The sequence below is a fragment of the Helicoverpa zea genome, chromosome 11 (assembly GCF_022581195.2).
Source record: "Helicoverpa zea isolate HzStark_Cry1AcR chromosome 11, ilHelZeax1.1, whole genome shotgun sequence".
In the NCBI taxonomy this organism is placed as follows: Eukaryota; Metazoa; Arthropoda; class Insecta; order Lepidoptera; family Noctuidae; genus Helicoverpa; species Helicoverpa zea.
Window position 1 is genome coordinate 5,439,631 of NC_061462.1, and position 20,098 is coordinate 5,459,728.

Genomic DNA, 20,098 nt, shown 5'->3' on the forward strand with positions numbered 1-20,098 from the left:
TTTAAATCTGTGGTTTTCGTCCTGAATCAGCGTCACATTTTTTATCTTGTACTTCTATCGTTCTACGTAGGTACTTGGTTTAATAAAAAAATACAAGACGGGTTGTTGATCTACGTTAGTTAATCTCACATTAACTTCTAAGATAGCTACAAATCTTCATCATAAACAAGACATGCGCAATCACGATAAATACACGTAAAGGGACACTGATGAGCTGTTAATATATTGACCAATCAACTTAATAAAGTACGTAATTACAAATGTCGGTTTGACCGCTGATATTTTATGGTCAGATATCAATCAAGCAGGCTTTTAACCATCTTCAAATTTATTTGACAAACGTTTAAGTAATTTGGTCGTGTTATGTTAAAATGAATGCGTTATTTTTTAAACATTGATTGATTGGTTTTATGTTGCTTGCAGTTATGTCATGTATTTATAAATAACTATGAACAATTCGACCATGACTCTTGAAGGTACACATAAAAATCTCGAGTGCGTACTTCAAATCTTAATAAATGGTAATTAAAATAGCTGCGCCGGTACCATGCAACGTTTAACATAGGGTTGATTATTCTGCAGCTACTTCAAAAGCCGTACCTACATAAAACAATATGTATTCTCAGAAAATCACTAAACAGTTGAATATTTGCTTACCTATCTGATTATAATAAAATTATTTAATAATCAATGCCAATTTATTCATTTCATTGGCGATAATGTATTATCGATGACGACATGCGTTTAATGTAAAACAATAAAACCGTAGTAACTTTAATAAAGTTCACTAAAATCATATCTTAAACATTAACTTACTGAATACTGTAAATCCACAATGCATCTTTGACAGCCCTAAAGTAACACAAATACATTACTAAGAAGAGTCTTTATCTAATGTCGGTAGCAGAGATGAAACAAACCGAAAGATTGTTCGGTAAACCAAAATGATAGGTTACAAGCACGATGCGAACATAATTCTATGCATTTATTTTGAGTTGTACTAGCTATCAATTTATCTTAGGTAAGTATGTATATTAAGTACCAATATTGTTTGCAGAAATATAATTATCTAATTGAAAACAATAACAAAACATTTGAACTTGAATGGACATAGAGGAAGGGGAAAACAAAAACAATCATGGATTGATTGTGTAAATCACTAGGTAATAGTGATTTTTTTAAGTAAGAATATGGTTGGAAAAGTTGTCACTAGTGAGATGGCGTCAGATCAGAGTAGTAGCAGTTTCTTCAACTGTTAAGCGAGTTTAATGGCTAGCAAAAAGTAGAAATTCCAATGATGCATGGTCTAACTTGAAACCCGATGAACAGTAGCAAGGTCTTGCTAGTAGGTACATAATCAACACAACCTTTTGGTTCATTCTATTAAGTCATCAAGTCATAGTGCAAGAAAACTTAACACATTTATATGGATGAGTAGTAGTCAGAAGTCATTACAACGTAAACTTGTATAATTTAAGCGTTTGCCTATTTAACTGGAGCCATTCATTCACCATCCAAAAGAAGGTCACTTAGATGTCGCAAGTACTTACTGTGCTAGTGTAATAAGGTTAAATAAATATGTAATTTGTGGATTAGGTTATGTTCGTCATTAAGCACCCACGTTGAATCGGAACTATCATTACGAAATCGAAACAACGCACATTTTATAAGTATTCTCAAGAATTACATGTAAGTACCCACCACCTACATGGAATAAGATAATCTTTATATCGAAGGTGAATCGGCCGCCCACAGCATCGGCAAAAAGTATAGTCATCAGCTTACATCTAACAAAGGTAGCCGATTCGCCGGCCGCCTTAGTCAGAACGCCCATAATGACGAATATGGACATTTGTACAGCAATGTGTAGGTGGCACTTAGAACCCGGCCCCTGCCCTTATAAGGTACTATGAAAACTTCTATCGATATACGCAAAAGCTGGCATAAGAAGCCAATTTGGGATTGGACTATGGTTGAAATAAAAACGATGACGTATGTCGAAAAACTAAATAAGTAAAAGATTAGCAGTTTTTCACAAATAACTAATGTATCAAAGAATAGATAAGTCAATCATATCGGTAACTTTCTCGATCGTTGCAAGAATTAGATGACCAAAAAAGTTGAGATTGACGTGAATTGATTTAATTATTGCCACGGTATAACTGCATAGAATTCACGTTCGCGCCGCATTGATTTAATCCGAGAATAATAGTGTAACAGGCATTCGATAAACGCCTTCTGCGATAGGCAGTCGACAGCAAACGGGTAAAACAAATCGTTTTGGAATAGTTTCAGTAGCCTGTGCAAATCCACATTCAGAATTAATATCGCATTTAAATAAGCACACAGTGTGCGATCTCAGTGATGTTTGGTCAAGTCAAATTGCTGGACTATTGCCGGAGCAAATATTGTCGGAAGAAGCAAACAGTTAAAATTAAATGATGTAGCAAAGCCGTTTGGATGTTAGTCCATTTTAAATAACACAGTTTTTACAGTTACCCAACTCACAAATTCTGGCAGCTGGGTAAACACAAAATAGGCCACTTTCCTAACAAATGACGCTTCCATTAAAATTACCAATTTGGCACGACTGTAACTGTTGAAAGATTAGATTGGCTTCTATGAAATATCGATGGCGAGTAACGATTCTGATGGATGTTGCCACAAGACCATATTTCATGCAATGTATGACCCATTGTATCTAGCCCTGTGACAAATTGCTGCTGCTACTCACACCGCATACAAGTTTCGATGACAATATTGTATACCGCAATGGAATATGCATGGTAGATCTTGTAGTATTCGGGTCATAGAAAACAGCTGAATATCAGTTACTGCAACTGTTTTACATTTCATTTGGCAAAAGTCTCTTAGAACATAATGTAACGTCAAGGAGTATACAAGTATAGCTAAATATTGAACAAAATATTTGAAACTTTCGAATAGATTAATCGAAGAAAAAGAACAAAAACTATTAAGACACTGTTATCCATCATTGTTTATATCAATTTCATTGCTTCAAAGATTATACCGATAGAAATGTCAATAAAATAAATCGGTCTTTCGGATAAGTCACATTATATTCTTCCCCCAGTTATTAATCAGTGGGCGCCACGATTCTTGTCTTAACGTTCCCGTTAACCTTAAAACCCGCCTTTGTAATAAGCTTTATATTGTGTTCTAAACAAAATACCTAATAAATTGCGTCACAAACAAGTATCATAACGAAGATAAAAGGATCAGTAGCTACACAAGGCCACATATTGTCAACGTTACGCACAATGTTAGCCACAAAATAGCCTGGCATGTTTTTAATTTCAATAGCTATTTACCTTTCTTGTTTGTAAGCATTCATGTTTAAAACATACGTGTGGACAGTGTTGAAAGTAAACTGTAACCTCAAACGCGCCCAGAACTTGTCACGGAATTATGGACTGATTTTATCCTAATGGTCGCCAGTTCACGATCTTTAGATAATATAAATTTGTGATTTGCATAATAAATGAATTTGAAGGAATATCTGAACAAGATTGACAGTTTAGGTACTAAGTACAATAGTAACATATTGTGAGGAACACTTAATATTAATGAAGTAGCTACTACCTATGAATTTGAACATCCAACATGACTTTAAGATGTAATTGTAGCACAGCTTACGAAAACTGACAACTAAACATAGTGCGTCCTATTTGACTTCACAATCGGCATTCATAATCCTAAGCAAACAAATATGCAAAATTGAAGTCGCGCTACATTTCGAAATGATGAATACAAATAGGGCTAATAACAATGGTCAATGGTTGGCGTCTCTGGCAAATTGCAGCTGTTGGTACAAAGAGGTGGATCATTGGCGCTAACACCGACCACGCTTCTGAAACACGAGACGTCTGCAACTACTCCGACGGCCGACACACTTACGTGCTATAAACAATCGAATACCAAAAATAGATTTTATTACCAGAGCAATTGAATTCAATGTCGGTGCAAATGATATTGTACTGTTCATTGTGGAATGGTTTACTTCATATCAGATTCTAAAAGCAGCCCACTTAGGCTTATTGTTGATTGATAATTATGTTATGAGAACGAAGGGTTTATATTTTACGTGCACAGGACTTGCGGTTAAGTCGTATTAGAACAGTTATTTTATTATCATTGATTTAGTTTTTAGATCAGACATTAGTCCGTTCTAAATGTAAATCAAATTTGCACACATGCGGCACTTATGTTTAGTTGAGTCAACTAAAGGCCAGATGCCACCAGTGACCTCTAATACAGACAGACTGTGTCAAAGGGTAGCCAATTGAAATAATAAATCGATATTTTACCGCATAGGAAACATAACGTAGATGGACATTTGTTGCGTTGTGTATGGTGTTTTAACATGTTTCGTAGACCAACCCATTGTCATTAAAATTCTTCAGTACGCAACAATAGGCAGTACATTAGTAACAATGTGGAACAACGACAGGAAACAAGAGAAACGTTTGTTAAGACTACGCATCGCATGGGACGGACAAAAAAGGAAAAAAAACTAACGGTCATCCCTTTGTCTTTGTCAGTAGAAGAAATCATTGAGCAACGTGACGATTGTTTTGCAAGATAAGTACAAAGATAATGCAATGAAAACTGCCTACACTTATTTGTATGTTAATTATACTTGCTCATTCAATGATTACATACATATGCATTTTATTGAAGGTTTGTCAGGAAATGAATTTTATTATGGGCGTGGGCTTTGTTGTTGTAACTGTATTTTTACTCGAGCATATTAATGTCTTTGTAAAAGTGGTAGACAACTAAGTAGTGATCCTGTTCCAGTGTTTGGAACAAGAAAAGACCTTTAAATAAACATAACGAATAAAAAAAAACATAAGAAGAAACGAATGACGTAAATGGGCAGATGATAAAATAAAATCTTAAAACCAAATGGAAGAGAGACACAAAATTGTACTGTTTCTTGTTTTTACAGTAACGGGTCGACGTTAACCTAATTAAGACAAGTTCTCGTGATCAGCTGATTCTAGGTCACCTACCGTTAAGAGAACATTTTCCTGGATCCATGGTTATGAAGTATCACTGCGTAACTACCTATGTGAAATAATTACGATTTAAATGGAAGATTTATCACGGTATTTACGTATGTACCGTTTCTCGAAACATTTATAAATAAGCTAATAGTCATCGGCACGTCAAGGCAACGAAACTTGAAACTCTCGTCTTGAGGTTTGGCCAATTTGATGTGACTGGAATTGTTTAGCCACAAAATTATCCTTATTCAGACATTGTTTTTATTTTATTTTTATAATATCAAAAAATATTAGAATAACTGTTTTAATCACGAAACTAACAATACGTATTTCATAACTAATTGAACAATATGCTCAGTACTCAAAAGTTATTCAGTCTTCATAACTGATGTCGGTGTCATCATATTTAAATCATCTGGCTACTAGCTTGGCAGCAGTAGGTCTGTCACACAAATAAAATTTTATTATTCTCCGAGCATCTATGAGCGATCGTCGTCTACACCGTTAATCAGAATTTCAATTAATAGATTTACGGCTCAGAATTGAACACTGAACAGTCGTAAAAACAACGTGACATCAGTAGATCCTACTCGTAGAATTGACAAAGACGTTAACCGAATTTAAAAAATCCAATGAGCAATGCGATTCCGTAATCCCATAATAATGTCTAACAAGGCAAAAAATAAAGTTACTAACTTCACACTTTATATAAGGACGTTTGAAGATTACCTCATACTCGTACATAGCGCGCGCGCCCCTCGAGAGTGATGACGTCATCAACAAAGGAACTGCGATTGAATAATAGGGGGGACCCTTTGATGAACACAAAAGGGAACCTGTGCACAGGTATGTTTATAAGCAAACAGGTGCAACTTGTTCATCTTTTTTTCTATAAGAATATTTGAGAATCTATTTTGCATTGCTAAGGTCGATTTTTACTTTCCCAAATCGTATTTTTATTAATAAATATTTAGATTAGAATTCTGTAATATTTCCTTATGAATTCATTAACACAGTGAACCGTGCAAGCTAAGATACGAAGGAACCCGTATTTATGAAAATGCAAAGCACTGAGTAGTTCAAGCACCCTATCTGCGTTCTCTCTGCAATTCAAAGTTTATCCAGACAGTCTTCACATTGGTTTCCGGTCATAGATTATTTAAATTTATTACTCACTAGATATTTTGGATCTCATTTCGATGTAGTAAAATAAACATGTTCTAATACTGCTTATAAAACGTAAGACACACTGTGTTTGTTTACATTATTACTAATCTTTTTAGCGTCCGAAAAGTGATATCATGCTCCATCTAACGCAAGGTTCTCATCGTCCACTAGTTAGAGGATATGATGACGTAGAAACAGAAAAAATAATGAGAATTAAACATTCAGTGAGCGTCATGCTCACTTTAACGCCTAGCTTAGCGATTTCTGTCACTATAGAACATAACAGAAATATTTTGTGAACGGTTCATCGTGAAACAGTGAAACAGTGACGTTATCAATTTATGCCTATAAGTAAAAATGCCTTACAATTTTAAAAAATTAAAAAGGTTAGAAACGTTTAATTGAATGTCTCCCCTGACGTAGTTACCCAGTGCCTATTCAAAGAACGATATCCACATGAAGCCAACCAAAACCTAGATCATCAACAGTCATGTAGGTACCTGCGTAACTACATAACTACGTCACGTTTAGAAATGCAGCGACCGAGGACGTGACAATCGAACGTGACAGACGAGTTAACATTATAAGCAACACCAATTTACATAGATTAATTAAGTAAACAAAGGCTTCGGTTCCAATGACACGAGGGAAAATATTCCCAACATAAGAAAAAGTTTCACTTCATTTAAATAATGATAAAACTCAGTCTTAATTCTGAATTTAATATTAGCAATATATGCAAACGAAGTCCATGCGATCGGCAAGTTCAAGGCTTTAGGAAGCGGACACAGTCGTCCCCTGCGTTCTTATATCAAAGCAATAGAGCTTACATCGTTCACAATCGTAACGAATCGCTTACGATGAACGTTTCAAAACTGCAATCACATTGTTACGTGTCGACGGACGGCAACAACCTGATTGTACCGTTAAGCGAGCCGCGCAAAACTGACCTAGTGCCGGGAAAGTTATCAGGGACGACAGTGTTCCGTTTCACGACCCAAGCCGAGCCCAGCATTCAGATCAGTCATGACGACTACATTATACAAACTTTTTAACCATTATCAGAACAAACACTGGGTCATCACTTTGAGATAGTATCGTAAGAAATCAAATCGGTGATGTCATTGCTACAGGACGTCCTAATGGTAATGTTAGTAGATCAACCAGAGACGCTGGTTTCGTTATTAGTTATGAAACGGCAGACTGTGTCATATCATTCCCTGTTAATGAACATTAATTCGTTGCAAGTGGAACTGATTCAATTGCTATCACCCATGTAGAGGTGGCATTGAACTTTGTCGAAACAATTTGTATCAGCCGTCTTGTAAGTGTTCAGACGGTGAGTTCAGCCAGTTCTCGATACCTAACGGAAAATATTAAAACCGGAACTTATTGAAATGGGTATGTTCTAACATGGATCATTATTTTCAATCTCCCTAGCGACGGGATAGTAAAGCTAAATGAATACCGCATGATCAAAAATTACCATCAACACTTACAGAATATCTTGCTATCATAAATCGTCTAGAAAACACACGCAACAATCCTAGACTAAGGAGCATAATGAACCAAATTACTGGGATTATTTCTGAAAATTGAATACTGCTCATGTAAGCGGCGTATCAAGGATGTTCTGATGCATGGATAAGGAGTGTGTTGTATTTATAGTTGCACGCGGGGTCGACGTTCCTCGCGCGTCTCCCACGCCGCGCTTGCCCGGTGCGATGAGATCTACAAATCTGTTACACGATGAACACACACTATTCGCAAGTAAATGAAAATTATGTCTGAATATTGCCTTCTACAAATTATATTTCTATTTCTACTAAGACCAGCTTACACAGCCAAAAATATGAAAAAGAAATATTTTAATGACGTATGATTATGGTAATCGTCAACATTAGTAAGGTCGCATTAATTAAACGTATTTGTATTCGAATTTGTCACTGCAATTAAGCTCAAGTTTTGTCCAAATAAATCAGATGTGATTGATAGCTAAATATGGTTTTGAGAACAAATAGCTGGTTGTGTACATAAAAGCTTATTTGGCATATCGGTTAACAATGATATATCTTACTAGATTGCTTCGAGAAAACCAAATTATTCCGACATGGGGGTTTATGATACCAGTTGCGCACAAAGTGGAGCACGTAACTTTTAGCTGTCAGGATAAAGTAAAAGATATTTGTTATTATAAACAAGAAAATTTGTTAGACAGCGGCTAAAACATGATTCCAATGACTTAAATACGAGGTATTTAACTGTCTTGAAAATATTAGAGGAAGACTGATGACTTACACATATGCTCGTGAAGTTGTGATGCATAAACAATTTTTTACACATGTTGGAAGCCGAACCCAAACTATTATAAAAACCAGATTAATTCTGGATAATTAAGAAAAAAGAACTAAACTGGCACTAAGGACAGGAAACAATGAAAGAAGCTGCATACAGTTTGAAAAGTGTAAACATAATAACAAGCTAGTTGATGGTGCGAAACTGGAAAACCGTAAGAAGGTAAGTGGGTTCGTTATTGCGACTACAGTTCGTGCTTCGCCTATTACGGTGTCCACAACGTGGAGGCACTTTATGGCCCTTATGTCCAATAGCCCCAAAATGTAGATTACGTCATTTGTACGGACAGTGTAGATGTCCAAACAATGAGTCATGAAGTAAAAAAACGAATATGCAAATTACAATGTTTCGAAGACGCCCGAACATACATAGGTCTAAATGGCAGCAGCAATTACACTACACATTGATAGACCTTTAAATAATTTGGCAATATGAATTTATGTCCTACGTGCAAATTAATGCCTTTCAGTTTTATATAAAAAGTGATAAAACTTAGCAAAGATTTCAAGAATTTCTCAATAACTCTCAAGACGACTTGATTAATATTTGAATACATTTAAAACCATAGAATGCAGACCCAGTGTCACTTGTGGCAGCTCATTCATAGTTTTAGAGGGTTAAAGATATGTAGTTTACGTCTGCGACGATAGTGAAAAATGAAACAGGTGATGCGAGGACTTCTGAAGCCACGATATGGGATGACAAACACACTACGGTCATTCAACTCCACAGGAAGAATGTTTTCTGCCGGCTTGATTTAATACATTAATGTTGATGTTACAGTTAAAATTCTCGAAACGAAGGCCACTTGGGTTCCAACGCTATTTTTTTTATTCTTATCAGCATAAAATTTAATAACTGATGAGAATACCCTGACAGGACTGACATTAGTGTTAAAAGTCACGATTTTCTTTTCCAACATATTCATGGAAAGCGAAAATAAAGTTACACTGACTAATTACTGCTTGGACGGAGTCCCAACCAGATAAACACCTAAACCTCAGCCAAAAATACACAAGATGGCGTCGAGTTCATAATAAAACAATTTAATGGGCCAGCGCGCTTTCCGCGGTGACGAAATCTGCGCCGACGCATTCTCGTTGCGTAACTTGAAACGCGATCTGTTGCAAGAGAAAACTGTTTAAGGTCAAAATAATTACATTTCATCTGCAATATTACTTATCCCCACAGCTATCTACAAAACCTTTCTTTGCTAGTCAAAAAAAAACTTTTCATTGTTTAGTATGCTTACAATTTTTAAAACTAATATTTATTTTAGTAGAATACAAATTAGTGGGGCGACAACAACGAATCTGACGATTGTTTACGCGCGAGTGCAACGGGACGGGCGCGGCGGAAGTTTAGCGGAACCTCGCGTCATTGGCTCGCGTCTACTAGCCCAAAACTTGGCCACCATCGCCACGCCACGCTTCATTCATGGCACATATTATCCGTCAGCCATATTATATTTAAGATAACAATCATCTTGAAAATATAAATAAATCCCAACATAAACATCCATCTAAACAAATTCATCCGCAGTCTGATACACGAGAACGCTTGCCGTCCAAAGAGTTCAATTTAAGATATCATTAAGTTTAGTAGTTGTATAAAAAAAATCATAAAACAAATACCGTTCTTGTACCGAATGCTTTAGATTTAATGAGTCAAACAGATTTATCGTGACCGGAGACAAGTAAGGAACCATTTAGGCACTCCCATCCTGAGCGTCTTGTAATTTTTATTACGCAGGCAACCCCGCCCTGCATTGTTGTGGGGTTTAATGAGCGTACGCTCGTGCCGACTGTGTTCCTGTTGTGTTTGCGAGTATATAAATACATTGGATATGGCAGGCATTATCGTCTTTATGAGAATTCTTTAAATCTGCCCGCCACGAGCTATTTTATTTAACTAAACATTTTGTTCTACCATTTTATTTTATTGGAAGGTATGAAGAGATCGTTTTTGGACGGACTTTTTTTAATGCTTAACAACAAAGGCTCACGGTATTTTCTCTTGTAAGCAGGTACCTAACGTCTTTGGATTACATGCACATCACGCCTGTGTTCATGTAGCTCATATTATACTTAAAGACAAAGAAATTTTCCATATTATGTGTAGTAAAAACATATTATCTTTCAGCTGTTTATTGCATATTCATAGAAAAGCAACTGGTGTAGAGTGACGAATAGCAGAAAATTAATACCTTATGCAATAAAAAAGTCAATTCTTATTGTAAACTTACAATAAAAGAAGGTAATGTTCGATGAAATATTAAACATCATAACTATGCACGGAAACATACCTGAAACAAAAAGACATAAAATTATATATTTACCATACGGATGGCAACAGTATTAGTATCTACAGTCCCAAATAACGCATCCGTGAACCAAGCCGCCTCCAGATGGTTTATAAATACACAGCACCATGACATTAAAAATATCCAATTAATTCGTATTAAGTCCTATTTGAAGATAGCTTCCAAGCGAATTTATGCTTTATTAGTAAACAGTCAAGGTTCATAAGCCCCGTGAAAGATGCTGCTTTCAGAGATATCAAGAAGGCGGCTGTGTAAGTCGTTACAGTGTTCCGGATAGCGTTTGATATTTTTGCTTTCAGAATATTTTTATTTAGAGCATTAAACTAACATTTAGTTTACGAGTCAAAAACTTAAATTCTAGTCAGTAGGTATATTTTGCAAACATGCTACACTGCAGTAACATATTAACGGAGCACATTTCAGTACTAAGCTTCATTAAATAAAATTGATACAGTGTAAGTAGAATAATAACAACAAACTTTAATTTGATATTCAAAGGGGGCATCACAAAGCGCAAATTATAAAGTCACCGTTAGAAAATAATGAAATGCAGGATAGATCGATGAGGACGCATGCGGGTAGTCGGACGCAGCAAAAATTAATGGCTATAACAGTTTTTTGTATACGATGGGGATTGCTTTCTGACAGACGTACACTGGAGAGGTTACTATAATACGAATATGGCATTGTATTAAGTTTGTATATTACATTTTAACTTTTAACAAAAGCTTTTTCTTAAAGAGGATTCATTTCATATGGAACCGAAGAGAGAATGAAGAAGACGGAGGAGTAACTAAACTGTGGCTTTACGATAGAATTTAGTATTATCTCAAGTCAGATAATCCCTAATAATTTATGTTGAGTCTAGAGAAAATATTTCAGTAATTCCGTAATGCATATAAATGACCCAATTAGACAAAGTTGGCCAGCATCCAGAAAACAAGACTGGATGCAGTTCCCTCTATTTAAATTACCAGTTTACTTACATAATGTGCCTTCTTGTCCGTTTTGTAGCTCTTGCTTTGAATCATAGTCACATACAGTACTTTAATATTCATATTAAGTGTCTTAACGACCTGTTGTGCGAGGCCTGGAGAAACCGCGTTATGAACAGGACTATTATCATCATTAGTGCAGAATTACGTAAATGTCGAATAATAAAGTTGACATTAAACATACTGACAGACTACCGACTGACCTTAGATTAACACCACAATCTTGTCGTCTATAAGCAAGTTCGTTAATAAGATAAACAGTAACTTTATATTCATAATACAAGTGTTATTGCAATCATCCTAACCTACATCCAATGTCGCTCAAGGAATTCATTGTACTTGGGTGAACATTCCACAATGCAAATATTCTGAGTCAATTAAAATAACATTAATTTCGGTTCACAACGGCACATGGTATTCTATAAATAAGTGTGTTACGCGTTTTTTACCCAAGAGCATTTCTAGGAATCTCAAAATTTACCTCGGCGGGGGACTCCTTTCATTCCCAACAACGATGTTATTTTTTGTATTAAAAAGAAGCTGACTACCTAAGACAAGTTCGGAAAGCACATGTGACCATTATTTATAAAAATCTAGTACATTTACAAATGGTATAAAGAAGGAGTAATTAAATTAACAGATGACGTCGCGTAGGCGAGCCAGCAAACACGTGAAGTGTTAGTTGAGCTAGAGAGTGACAGATATATCTGTAATAGGCGAGTAGGAGTGAGATCGTAATAATCTATCAGCATCTGAAAGTAAGCAAAGACATAAGCAGACGACTTCTCGCCACTGAGTCATCACGACCTTTTTATATACGACGATGTAGAACAGGACATTTAATCGATTCAGCTGATATCTGTATTTCCTGTTATAATTATTATATGGAATAACCGCAAAATAATAATATATAGGTAGTCGTAGGTTGGCTTCTCCTACCTTTTAACTTATTGTCGATTTCCTCTGGCCTTGTATCATTAATCAAAAAGTACCCATGATTTCGTCACAGCTCAAATAAAAAAATACTACAGTAATCGGATATTTGTTCAGTAATCGTCAGTGTTTGATGTGTGCGGTTTAAATCACGTATCACCAATTGCACAATCGCATGAATGAACCGGTAAACGCTGTGCGTTCACCAAATTGCTTAATGCGAAATGAATGGGACCCTTAAGCCGTCTACACTAGAACCGACGGCAGAGCGGCGCCTGCGCATCCCACATGTGTGGCGCAACGGAGGCACTTTCGTCATGTTTGTATTGCTTGTTAGTAACGCCTTGCCTATCGATTATAGAAAGCGAATCTCAGGAGTCGATGAGAAAAAACTTGCCATACTCAGTGCTGATGTCATGAACCTTTTTTTAGGTTTTGACTAACAAATACTCATTAGCATCGCTTTGAATACATTACAGCTTAAACGTTCGACAATATTTTACATCTCAAACCATAGTAAGCTATGTATTATGAACTGCGTAATACTATCAAACCGACGCCAATCTACAAGTCTCTAAATGTCGACTGTCGGGCGCCACCTACGTACTGCTGTAGAAAGTTGAAGAACTAGACCAGCCCAGTTTGGACGAATTACGAAGTTTACCTATAAGAAATTACGCAGCGTTACTTACTGCATTTTCTGTATAATTTTAAACGAAAGAACTTATTGATGAATCTTTAAGTTTAGACAGTAATATATCAATGAAATGTACAATCACATGACGCAGTCTATTATTTCCGTATCCGCAATTAAAATTCGTAACGTGACACCGATTTCATTACATTTGCATTGATTACAATGAAAATGAACACCAACGCCGATAAAAAGAACTAATTATAATTATTGGAAACTGTCGTCAATGTAAACATTAAATAACAGGTCAGACAGCGTGCGCCCGCGCTGCATGGATCGCGATTAGTGTGGAGCGTGAAGGCCGGGTTAGCGTTATCGTAACCACAGTAACAGGGTAAACAATAAATTTCACATTTTTAATGAAACTCTAACTACATACAATCTGCATTTAGTTTTACGGCTGAAATAAAATTAATTCGATGTGGTGCAACTACTTACTTTTGTTACAATGAAAGAGAACATACAAGTTGTTAGGATCTGTTGGAATTTTTGCAACATGAAATATCACGGAAGCAAAATCTGGATATTTATGATATTCCATGGTATTATATTGTTTTTTTACTGTAACCGAGTCCCAACAAAACAAACACTGGAAATAAAAATGTTGATGTAAACGTGACATTCGAATGTAGAATTATCTGATGTGTGCCAAGCAAGATAAGTGTTCATCTATAAATTAATCTGTGGATGCGACATGCCTTTGTACTTCGAAGTGATTTATTAAAACATTCAAATATCATTTTTATTGCCTTATCCAAACGGATTCATAAGTATTATACAAGATTTACATTCATTCGTTGCTTAGACAAAGTATGAAACTGGTGCCTGAGCAACATTTCTAACAACAATCCTACTCCATAGACCAGATATCTAATGGGATTTTCCAGATTATGCAAAATGATCTGTACTACATCTACTTGTTTGTCTTTGTTTTATTGACCTTGAATTCTAATCTAATTTTATTTTTATAGAGAGAGGAAATGTTGTTTTTTATCTCATGGTTTTTAATCATTCGAATCAGAATTTGTTGGCAAACGAGTTTAAATAAGTTTAAGTTTAAAGACTGCCAGGGTTTCAATACCTAGGTAAATATGACGAATGAATTTGGCGATCGTGATATTTTGGACGACATGCAAACCACCAATTGTTTTCACATTTCTAAAGTAAAAAGGCACTGAGCCCTAATAGTGGAAATATTGTAATTAAGAAATCCTTCAATACTGCTGAATCCTACAATTCGTTCCAAAACTTAAGCTCAGCCATCTGGTTGGCAATCTTTTGAATAAGCTCTTATTCTTGTCTTTATTTGAAAAGGCAATAAATAAAACAACACATAAACGAGAATTGAATAGCGTAAAATATTCAATAAAATTGAATTACACTTATTGGAATTCTATGTGGACCAGAGGTGCACTTAACCGAGAATCAATAGTCAGGTCGGCTCACCTACAACAAAAACCTTTTTTGTCAAAACATGAAGATTTATTGGCCTATTGTCCTAAGTGGGTCAGCGATTTTCCATCTGGCCATCCATGCAGTATTTACGTTTCCCACAAACAAAGCAAGTATGTACGTACGTGGTAACTGCTAATGCATAAACCAGTAAACGCTTCTAAAGTCTAAACAAACAATGACAGTTTCAGTTAGTTTCACGTAGGAAAGTGTGTGACATGACACCATGTTTATATGATTAACTGAATAAGCTTGTGAACTCTAGTCTACCAATACAGTTATTCTAAATCAAGAAAAATAATGCTGCATTTTATTTAATTTTATGTGTCAAGGAAATAAAGTTAAATATGATAATTACTTTAAATCTGATATTGAATCAAGACTTGTTTGGATAATTTTTGCGAGTTATGCAGACGTTATGTATTTTATAAATTATCAATTCACCTACAACGTAACAATTTGCAACATTCCTGTCATCTACAAAATTAGAAGTCTTCAGACATAATTAAGTAGGTGCTTATTAAGAGATCTAAAGACAAATATTGCCGCAGAATACTGCAATTCAGGACATAACCATAGATTAACAAATCCAAAAATCCTTTAAAATCAATGGCTGCGTGTACCAGTTCTCACAACACACCCAAATTGAATGTTTGAAAGAGATAAAGAAGACATCCGCCGGATTGTGTGAAGGCTTAAAATATACTTCCCTATTTTTCTTAAGCTGCTATTTATTTAAAAAAATATGATTATTTAAGTTAGTCAGCAACTTGACCCAGAATAGACTACTTGACATGGCAAATGACTGTCAGTTGCATGGTCATTTCTAAATAGACATGTCACGTTTTTGGAACAAGTAATATGTTGACCCGTCTCTTTCTGCGAGGTATCTAGCAATACCGTAGGCGTTGAGGGCCACAATTAAACAAAGCAGGTCCACCCAAGTTACCTCTGTCCGTGGGCTGTCAGCTCCCACGCATTGACTGCGACCTTTTTGTTTAGGTACCAGTTAGCAATCCGTCTTATTTCTATTCGTGTTACTAAGTTGCTGAATATTCACGTATGCTAAGTGGTGGCTTAGAGAGAGCACATAAACTAAAATTATGTTTAGATAGAATTGTCGTGCAACTCGGAAGGTGAGCCAGCTTTGTTTATCTGCAGTTGATACAGAACTAGTATTTATGGCTAAACTAATTGATTTATGAGAAATGACATCAAAGGCTCTGATTTATCATCAAGTTTCTGGTTCGCTTTCTCATTTCGATAATAATGGAAAAGAAAAAATATATAAAATGTTAGTAGATTCAATAAATCATAGGTATGACCTGCGTAGGAGCCCAAAAGATGCTATGGAGATATTATAGACCCGAAATATAAAAACGATATTGAACGAATTGTTAAGAGCTATGCGTAGGCTTCGAAGTCCCGCCCACGGGACTGGTTCCTTCCACATTCTGAAGCGATCGATTTTCATTTCAAATTACAGTACTCACACGCAGCCCACGCTTTGTTCCCGAACGCGTTCTTTGTGCATTCAAGTACACTAAGTATGATGGCCATCAAGTTTTCATTAACATTCCAAGTTGATCTCGTTTGATTCCAATATTCTGCTTTTTATAATCTTTAGGATTTTTAAATCTTCCCTAAAATAAAAACACAGGTGCGGCAGATATGTTACGGTATGTAGTGGCCTACAAACATTTTCATGGTCTTGGAAAAATATCTCTCATTAGAAGAATGATCACGTTGCTTCAGATAAAGCGTAGATACGTAGCGGCAGTGTCGTGGGAACAAGCGAAGAATAGATGTCTCGTATGATCCAGTTTTCTACAGAGATGCAGTGTAGCCTTATCGAGGTCGGCGCGATAATGAGTCGCGTGTCAATATTTACTTTCTGTAACATTTTCTGAAGTACCTCATACAAAGGAAGTAAGAAAGCAAGTGTTTCCACACAATTCATGTAAGTACTTAGCCAGGTACCCAAACGTTCTTCATACGCGCTTTCCCTCGTTTGTGCTTCAACGACGCCTCCTCCATGTTATTATATGAATTCATTGCATTTAAAATCCTCGTTATACATACTTTTTGTTTTGTGCATCAATACCGCTGAAGCCTTGTCTATGTCTTTTAAAATCAATCCTCATAAAAAATATAATGTTCTTTAAAAAGGATTTGATTCGAAAAAGATTAGATGGATAAATGTAAGTACTGAATAACATGTCTTAGGAAAAGCTATATGGCGCATTCATGTAAGGTCGGTTGACAGTCAAAATTGATTGTATAATATAACATCGACGGCTGTTTTGAATCTCTGCAATTAAGCAACCCACAGCAAGTTATAACATGTCAGAAAGCGACTGGAACAACCTTGGCTTCTACACCTCCACGCTACCCACGGCTACCCTCATTTGGTCATCGACGTAGGCGCACCCGCCTAATCGCATACTAAGCAACCTTATAATGACCTAACTAAGACTCACTTTTGCTACAGGGTTGCGGAACCGAGCGAAGGCATCAAAGGTAGGTGGCGCCTACGCATCAAAATGCAATAATTGCATTATTAAGTAGGTATTACTCGTTCATTGTAATTCGATTTTATTTAAACAGGGTCACTAGAACTTGTATACGCTAAATAATTGTGCGCCAGCAGCAACTTCAGATAATTCTGCGAGGCTTGAAGATAATGTGACAAGTACCTACTGCAAAGGATGAATAAAATTATAATTTTTTCACAAAGCATTCTGTGCTGATATTTTCCGATAAGAACAATGGCTTAAGGCTATTAAACTCATTTTTATCTCTTATCTGGGTTTAATCTACAAATCAAGTGTGTGTAACATATTTGATAAAACTTATCTATAAATCTGCCGTTTTTATTATCCACTTATATTGTTCATATCAGGATAGATAAAATTTCGAACCGATTTTCCATTGATGTCTCTTTATCTTCTACCTTCATACATTACAATCTAATGTTTTTTATCTGTATTGAATGTTTTGATTGATGAATTTGTATGTTTACTTTGGTTAGCGCATTGTTATCTAGCGTTGCTTACTGTTCCTCTTGGAATGCAAACAGCCAAATAGTTGATTCAATATGTAAACATTGATCGGTCGATATTGTTTGTGACTATCAAATATTCTGTGTACCTAACAAAATGTCAGCCATTACATTTAGAGAACTCATGTCTATTATTATGGATGAACTTTAAGATTCATCAATCGAAACATGCTCTTTAATAGCATTTACAATCATGTAGCCATATGGTTATATTGTAAGTGTGTAAAAGTCGTTCCGGCCTTTTAGTGACATGCGTATTGTGTGTAGCTACATCAAAATTATGCGGGACAAACGTGTCGAAATCGTGGTCGACTACACTTTTCTCGTATGCCTAATATTCCAGCGTCTAACGAAAATAGCTGTCGTAATTTCTTAGTTCGGCGTAACGCGATACGCCACGCCTGTCTGCTGTCAGCTTGCCGTCGATATTTTCGTCAAGTCGTCAGTGCCCACAGTGGTCCAGCGTGACATGTCAAATAAACCATAAAATTTCAACGGCATCGCTGTACTGGACCACGTAGATCGTAATTTATATTAGACACAAACATGTAAAGAGCATAAAACTTGCCAATATCGACGAATAAAACTCGACATTTCCCAATTCGCCTCGGGTGAGTCAAACCTTACCAATCTTATCAAAACGAAATTAAAGAGTCAGTCATCGAGTCGAGAGCTGTTGCTTTTTAAGGCAAATGTTAAATCAACAAGTTTTCGAATGTGATGCAAGAAGAATATTACCAGAACCACGTGTTTTAAATTTACGTCCACGCAACATCAGTACAATATAGTTGGCACTTTTATTAAAATGATGTTACAAAGCATTGGATATGGAAAATTTCAATCCACTTGGACTGTTCTGAGACGAATCCTATTAGCCTCATGAGCCACCACTGACATTATTTCGTAAGGGCTCATTTAAATGCGAGTAAACATTGGACAATATGAGACCAACGAGAACATGAGGACATCTGCTGACGATTCAATATAACAGAAACTGTTTGCCTACTTTAAATGTAAATTCAGAACATTACCACCACGAAATGCCGCATATAACTGACTGAATTCGTGTCAGTTACTTAGCTCACCTGTCTTATGCATCAAAAATTACTCTTATTCAAGAGCTAATTCATCTTACTACCTCAAAATAAAGTTCCGTTCTTGATTGAAAGAACTCGGATGGGATACATTATGATCAGTGTATTGCGTACAACTTAGTAAGTAAGTATTCATACCTTTTAATCCCAGAGGGCAACACTAACAGTAAATCGTTATGGCTGCGACATTATGACATGTAGAGGTATCGGTCGGTCGAATAGACCTTGCTTTGCTGCGACACGTGAGGCGAGTTGCTAATGTGTTTTAAAGTAACACGTCGCCTTTTCAATGAATTTTGCTGTTGCCTCGACTCGTCTTAGAATTTTTATTGGTTTAATTATGAAAAATGTTACAAAAGTTTATGTTTTGCTTTTACTGGACAACATTTTAAAAAACTGATCTGATACTTTTCAGTAGTTCTTAGACCAATTATACTAATTATGGTCTAGGTATTCGGTACTGTTATCTCTCGCTATTTTCTAATACATGATTTGATTCTAGCGAGCGACAAATATTTGCGAGATTTATATATATGTATAGGGTTTGGGACTAAGATGCTGTACCTAAGTGCATATTAAGTCCATGATTATAAAAGATCAATGTAAAGACTATGTAGGAAAGGGCAATGGGGTTATTCAAATTTGAATAAAGCAATACAAAAAGTACTGTGAGTAGTAATATAGTGAATTTTATTGCTAGATCTTCGAGAAGAAGAAAACAATATACTTCAGATTTTATGATCAAGTTCTTTTGATCAGGTTTTTAATATCAATAAGGGCGTGTACTAGGTAACTGCTATAGTAAGTAACAGAGTTTACTTAAAGGTACCAAAGAGTGTTAAACCTGTTTCTCATTAAAATATAAGGCTTACTATTATTATAATGACGTGATAAAGCTAGATAAAAGAGCACTATAGCTAACTAGCTCAGGATTGACATGAGTCTTCCCATTAAAAACAAGGAAAACGGAAACAATAGCCACACAAAACATCAG

At 35.8% G+C, this 20,098-nt stretch overlaps 1 protein-coding gene across 7 annotated transcripts in view; it reads right to left on the bottom strand.

Moving 5' to 3' along the window:
• LOC124634761 (protein held out wings) overlaps nucleotides 1-20,098 on the bottom strand; it is a 65,488-nt gene that overhangs the window by 44,087 nt on the left and 1,303 nt on the right. The gene's annotated exons all lie outside the window — the stretch shown is intronic.